Genomic DNA, 7,882 nt, shown 5'->3' with positions numbered 1-7,882 from the left:
ATATGCTCAACCCTATCAACACTACCATGTAGCCCCACACACATACATGATAGTTACAATAAAGGACATATTGTTACATTCTAAATATTTTAAAGTACAGATTACCTGCATTCCTTGCCAAAGCTGGGGACGGTGGTGAATGTTGAACCAAGAGGGCGGGGAGGAGACATTGGGGAGGGGAGGGTAATTTGTGTGGAGTGGGCAGGGGAGGGTTGTGTGGAGTGGGCAGGATCGGGAGGTGTAAATTGGGAGGATTGGGCAGGGGAGGGAGGAGACATTTGGTAGAAGAGGGGAGGGAAGGGTAGTTTATGAGGAGTGGGCAGGGGAGGGTGGGGTAATTTGGAAGGATTGGGCAGGGTTGGGAGGGGTAAATTGGGAGGAGTGGGCAGGGGAGGGTGGGGTAAATTGGGAGGAGTGGACAGGGGAGTGGTTTGGAGGACTGTTGGTCGCATTTGCTTTGCGGCGTGCCCTTAGACGCACTCTCCGTATCTGCTGTTGTCCTAAGTGAAGTATATATTTTGATTACATTTTATTTGTTGACTGTTTCATGTTTTTAAGCATGAATTTTGCATACGGAAAATTTTACTAAGTAGAGAGTTTTAAAACCAAATTTTTAAAAATAGCTTACATACTGACAATAAAATAAAGTACAGTAGGGCCATACTGTACATTAGTTGCAACATACATTACTGGCTAATAACATATTTACAGTACATTAAAATATAGAAAACTCTATAAAAACAGGAGGCCCATAATAATGGATGTAAAAATTAATCAGTTAAATAAGTCATACTTACGCTGACGTATACGCAGCCGCAAAGTAGCCAGAAGGGCAGGTGAGCAGCGATGCAAGTTGGACCAACGCCTTTCCAATTGAGCAATGCCGCTCCGGTACCCCACCATATGCAGGCGACGGTGTACCTCCGCGCATGCCTCTCTTTTTTCTCGGTTGGGGACCAAACTTGGACCAAAATGGCCAGCTCACGGCATGTGAACGCTGCCGCTCTCATGATGGCAATTACAATTTTAACAGTAAACATCATTTATACATGTGCAAAAAAAATATGATTGGCTAGTTAAGTTTCATAGTTCACATATGCTAACTTCTGTTGGATACTGCATAAATCATGTGACAGAAATATTGCATAATATTGCCATATCTAATTGGCATTTAGGTGTGATTGCAAAGTTAAGGGCAAAAAAATACCATACTTAGAAATAACAAACAATTTAGAACATGCACTTTACAACATCAAACATTAACAAGAAATAAACAAACCCCAAACCACCAAAAAGAAACGAAGGGTTAAACAAAAAAAAACAAGTTAATAAAATGACATTTTATCAATAAAGTTTAGTGACATATTAAAAAAAAAACAAAGCCAACATTTCCCCAACACTTAAGGTAATTAATTAATAATTGACATAAAGCAATTAACAAATGCCGTGTTAAACAAATAGACCATTGAAACATTGCATGTTTGCCGCAGCAAAATAACCTGCGAGCGCAACCATCACAAACAAAAAAAAACAATGAGTGGCTTGGTTGCTAGCTTGTATCGCTCGCTAGCTATAGGAGGAGCATTGTAAAAAAATGGGTATCAGTTTGGTTGCGGGCGAGCACCCGTGCGAAAGCAACCATTTACATTTTCTTGTTTGCTCTGCGACGAGCGAGCGGCTGCTTGCGAGCGGGTCTGAATCAGGTCCTTAGCGCAACCAGCACCAGGCTCTGAGCTGGTCCTGGTTCTTGAAATACAGGGAAAAAATGCATAGGGTTCCCCTGTAATTTCCATAACCAGCACCTGGCTATTTCTGGTGGGGAAAGGGTAATGCCACAGCCAGGGAAACTCTATCACCAGGTCTCCTGGCCAAAGCATTACCCATGATTCTTTGGTGAGTTGGGGACCCCCAATAAAGGGATCCCCCTCTCCAGGACACCCCAGGCATAGGCTGATAATTCAGGGGTATCCCCCGGCAACCCTGGGTGGTAGGTGCCGGGTTGATTAGGTAAAATGTGCTGTCATTGCGGTTGAGCCGAGAGGACCTACAGGAATGCTATAGTCGGTGAGACGGCAAAAGGTCAGCATGTTCAAATAGGAAGACAAACCAATCATGCTATGCTATGGATAACACGTGACCTCCTGAGGCATGCAGATCACCTAGCAACTGAGGGAACTGGAACAAAGGTGTCATAAGAAGGTAAACTGCCAGAAAGAGACAAGTCGCGGCCATGACTGGCAACAATTTATCTGTTATGGATCCCAAGAATCTCTTCAGCAGGAGGCAATAGTGCTGAGGATTAGCATAGCAATGGGGTCAACTGAAGGATAGTGCAGTTGTAACCCAAGACCATAGCTGCTAGACAAAGGTGGAGATCTGGTAGTCACGTAGTAACCCTGAGGGCTGGCGGTGCTTGACAAAGGTGGAGACCTAGTGGTCATGTGGGCAAAGGTGGTGACCTGATGGTCATGGAGCAGCCTTAAGGCCTGGAGATACTTGGCAAGATGGTGACCTGATGGTCTTTGAGCAGCCTGAATGGCTGGAGATGTTCCAAGATGCAGAGCAGTGGAAATAATCTTGGTGTACAATTAAGCTCACTCAGATGCTGCACTGCAGTTAATGCCGCTGGGATGGTGCAGCAATTGTGATGACTGAAGATGCAGAGCAGTGGGGATTGCCATGATGTTTACACTTAGTCCACTCTGACGCTGCACTGTGGTTAATGCAAGTGATGAGGCAACTGGGAGATGGTGTGTACATACACTGCGGAAGTATGTGCAGTGTAAGGCTGGAAACCCTCGGACACTGTCATGCGAACTGTGCCGCCAGAATATGACATGGCACTTGGAATGCTGGAGGCACTCTGCAGCAGAGATAGCCACGACGTTATGCTGGAACCTCAGATGCTGTAGTGTGGTTAACACCATCGGGAGGTGATGCGGCAACTGGGAGATGATGTGTACACCCACTGTAGGTAGTGCGATGTAAGGCTGGAGACCCTTGGATGCAGCAGTGCACACTCTGCTGCCAGAATATGACACGGTTTGTCAGGAAAGTTCTGAAACATTTCCTTATCAAGGCAGGAGCATGAAACGCTCTCTTGGAAACCCAGGAACGCTCCTCTGGGCAGTACCCTTGCCTCATCGGTTCTGTGTGGACTATTTTTCATACATATTTTTTAATTTCATTTTTTATTTAATATTTATTTTTTATGGTTATTTTTATGTGACCACATTGTTGCTTACTTAATTAGTTATTCCAGTACTATCAGCTACTCATGTTCACCTAGGTCCATTAGGTCAGACATTTACTATTATTATAATGTACCTATAGGATTTGTTTTTTATTTCTATGCTCACATTGGTATTTTATAATTTAGACAATTGAATACATTCATATTGGTACCACAGCGCTCCCAATATTTTGTTTTCTTTGTTCTTTCTTCCTTCTTCAAAGCATCCTGAATATATTCCTGCATCGCCTTAATTTGCGGCATAGATAATGCATACAGCCTGCCTTTGGGTAGTATTGTTCCAGGAAGCAGGTCAATGGCACAGTCATAGGGGCGATGAGTAGGAAGAGTGTCTGCCTTTTTTTGAAAAAACCTCTGCCAGATCATGATAAGGTGCAGGAACCTTAGAAGACACTTCAGATGGAATAGTGGCAGCCAGGCGAACAGGAAGTGTGATGCATTGAGAAGAGCAGGTAGTTCCCCATTTACGAATCTTTACAGTCTGCCAGTGGATGATAGGGTTATATCTTTTGAGCCATGGTAGCTCCAAAACCAGCAGCGCCACTGGACACTGAAGCAGGAAAGTTATATACTTGGAATGTAATGCTCCCACTGATAACCAGATGGAAAGCGTCTGGGAGTTAACAGCAACTTTGGATAGTTCCTTGCCATCCAGGCCTATAATTGAGATAGGGGGTGTAAAAGGACTCAGACACCAATCCTAGGGGATTGAAAAAAGAAATGTCCATAAAGTAATCAGCTGCCCCGCTGTCCAGGAAGGCAGAAATGGGAACTTGCTGACCATTCACCTGGATTTCTGTGGGGATAAATACTAAGTTACTGGGAGAGACAGATGCAAGGCCTAGATGTAACTCCTCCTGTAAACCTAGATCTTACCTTTTCTCAGTTTGATTGGACAAACAAAGGCGGCAAGACCTTTTCCTCCACAGTAAGGATATTGAATTAGAACCTCTATACACTCCTGCCTATACCTTCTAATATCCTGCCTAGAAACCTCTAAGGATGACGCTATTTTGCGTACGCAGTCATATAGTAAATAAAGACTCCAGACCTTGAACCTGTGGTTCCAAAGCACAAGTGATATTTCAAGTAAAAGTACAGTCAGTTACACGCTATGATCTAAGTACAATTTAGCGCAAAGAATTATACAGACCCAAGTACAGTTATACATATGCAGCGCTCTGGACCAGATGTAGGCATCAGCAAGAAACCCCCGTCAATCAGCATTCAGCAAGAAGACTCAGACTGGGGTCACAACACACACGTTTATACTCTCACAGAAACAGACAACACAATAGAGAGGCTTGTCGCTGATGCCATTGGTTCCCAAGGAGGATGCATCTGTTGCAGAGCATATAATAGGTTGATTCAAATAGACACAGTCCAGCCTCTAACAACTGGTTGTCTCTGGTTTCCTGCCTCATGCACAACCTAACAGTTGGTCATATAATGTACATTTCGGTGCTTTATGTCTCTGCGGTCCATAAGTTGAGAATGCATGTTGTGATCTTCACACTGACGATATCAGAATGCTGTTGAAACAGTGCAGATCAGTATAATATCAAACATGACTTACTTATCATGTATTAAACCTTAGCTACCAAATAACCTTTATCTCACAGCAATTATAATAAATTATGTGAATATGTACTGTGTAAGTATTTGGGGATTGATATAAAGATGCTAGTTAACTTGGGGCAGATACGTGTGCAGGAAGCTAATAAACAGCATTTTCATACAGGATCTTATGCATTCGCTAATATGCGACTAGTTAACAGCGCAATTGTGCCTATTAATGTGTGTATGAGAAATGGTGAAAGATGCAATCGCATGATGCTAATAGTAATATCGCCATATGAACTTAAGTGGGGGTTTACCTAAAATGGCGCTTGGGCGGCCATTCGCAAAATGGCATCTTGCGATCTCATTTTCTAAAATGGTGTCTTTCGGCCAGTCGCAAGATGGCGCCTTTATGATCTAATTTTAAGCTGATCTTGTCTCAGCCAATTATCCAGCTTTGACAGTCCACCCTTTGATAGCGAACAATATGCTATCACAATCTGATTTAAAAATTAATTTAGGCTTACATTTATATATTATTTAGTGTTATTATGGGATTGCACAAGGTGGTTCTTAATCCATCAATAATGTGTCTCTGAGTGGGGACATAAAACTACTATTATACGCACACCGCGGATCTTGGAAGATCTTGGAAGATCATGTGAAAGGTGTGGGGATACACCAGTCCTATAAAGGCAGTCTTGAAGGGGAATTTGAGACTTTACATTATCTGAGGTGTTTTAAAAATAAAATTTCAATAATACATTCTATGCAGGTCTAAATATAATACATTAAATGATGGTATTTCCTAGTTGAGGGTTGTAATGCAGTTCTATATTTACCTCGGTATTCATATTGTCATTACTGACCACCATCATAATTTCGTTCTTTCGTTTTACTTTATTTTTACATTTTCCACACTTCAACACAATAGGAACACACCGGACACATATGCCAATTATTATGATGACAATCAGTATAAGGATCAAGAATTTGCCTATGCTGGCGATTACTTCCTGGACCCATTCCCCTAGACCTGAGAACCATTTCACTGGGTTCAGCCATAAAACCCATCCTTCTATCTTCTCCCCTACTTCAGCCACTGAAGCATTATGGTTCTTACGAAACTCTCATTTTAGCTGCAGTATTTCATCCATCTTCCGGTCTATCACCTCCTTGGCGTCGCTGGTATCATTGGTGACATAAGTGCAACATTTTACTCCAAATTGGGTGGCCAAAGTTACGCAGTACCCTCCAGTAACAGCAGTTAAATAATTTAACACTAGCCTGTGTTGCACCAGTTCTTTCTTGTATGCTTGCAATTCTCTCACTGTATACCTGAATGTGTCATCATACATCTTGGTGATATTATCTATCAATTTAGCAAGTTCCTGAATATATCTAAAATTTAATGTACCTCGAGCGATCCTGGTGGGATCCAGTGTGACTAATAGCCAGTTGTCTCACTAATTAACTGAGTGGCTTTATGCACGTCACCAGGTATCATATTTCGTTTGTCTCTGTGTTCATATTGCGTGTGAAGGTATGGTGATACTGTGTTTTTAGGGATACCAAGCATTTCAACATGTGTGAGGGTCATAACTTCTGGAACTACTCTTCCCAGGTAACACAAACCTTCAGAACTCTGGGAGAGCCACTTATACGCATTTCTTCCACATATAAAATACACATTATCGGGGAGAACATAAGGGATGGTATGCATCATTATCATTAAACACATTTCCCTTGCAAACAATCCTATCTCAGGCTCTTCCATCTGGCATATGCAAGTTTCTGGTTGTATTATTTTAGCACAATAACCATCTGGTACCTTACCAATAATTTCTTTGGTGGAACTCAATGTATACCGGTACCTAAAAGGTTTCCCACTAGATTTAATTGAACGTAACAGATCATAATTTACGGACTCATTATCAGCTCTCTGTGAAAAGGTCATTATCTGATTCCCTGTCACTTCCCAACTCCTGGGTTTATTGGGGTTGGTTATGTTCAAACACAAAAATGATCTATCTACTTGGAATTGATAGAGTTTAAAATGAGGTGGTTTGGATGAGAGGAATTTTCCATCCAATGTTTTCCCTTTTTGCAATTCTAAAATTTCCGTGATATTCAGTTGAAATGGCACCAACCCTACATTATGCTGTCCCTGTGGCACATGTGAACACACCCAGCAATCAGTTTGATTTAATACTTTGCCTACCATGCTATGATAATCCTCTAAAGGATACCCACCTCAGTATGGGTTATATTTAGGCTGGCACCGTTGAATACAGTTCTCATCAACTAGGGATCCACAAAGCTCACAAATACAGGAATCTTCAGACGATAAACTTCCACACCGGAATAACAGCTCTCTTAACAATAACAGTACTAAGATTGGTCAGACACTCCCCTGATTGGCATAGCACTCCTCCTGATTCCACTCCATCAGCACTGCCATCAGGTCCCATCTCCTCAATCGGTCCCCCATCACAGGAATCAGATATCCCAGAACCAACCTGAATGGTGAACACTCTAAAAGAGAATATGAAAATGAACACAGCAGGCCCGTCCAATTGCCACAACAAGACCTGCAAATTTCTTTTAGTTCAGGTATCTCACTACGACATTTTCAATCCTCCCGGAACAAGTTCGCGATCGACAGGTCCACGCTATCAGCCTTATCTCCGACTTGTTTCTCCACCAGTTGATTGACCTTTTTGCAGTGAGTGGAAAGGACTCAGCCACCTTCAAAGATGTAGTACTTGTCAGCAGCACCTGGTACGGACCTTCCCAACGATCAGTCAAACAACCTGAATGCAAGAAATTTTTGATCATAACATATTCTCCTGGTTCAACATCATGACAGTTAGTTTCAGGCTTACCATTGGACAACAATTTCAGTTTCTGCTGTTGCTGTTTTAACTGCTTACTCATTGATATAAGATACCTTACAGTTACCTCGTTGTTACCTTTCAAGTCTTCCTGTGGACTTATAATCAACTTAGGTTGTCTACCGAACAGTATTTCAAAGGGAGACAGATTTAGAGGGGGTCTGGGAGTGGTCCT

The sequence above is a fragment of the Taudactylus pleione genome, unplaced genomic scaffold, assembly GCF_031769625.1.
Source record: "Taudactylus pleione unplaced genomic scaffold, aTauple2 ptg000017l, whole genome shotgun sequence".
Taxonomy (NCBI): Eukaryota; Metazoa; Chordata; class Amphibia; order Anura; family Myobatrachidae; genus Taudactylus; species Taudactylus pleione.
The sequence above is the reverse complement of the archived record's forward strand: the minus strand, read 5'-3'. Positions refer to the sequence as shown.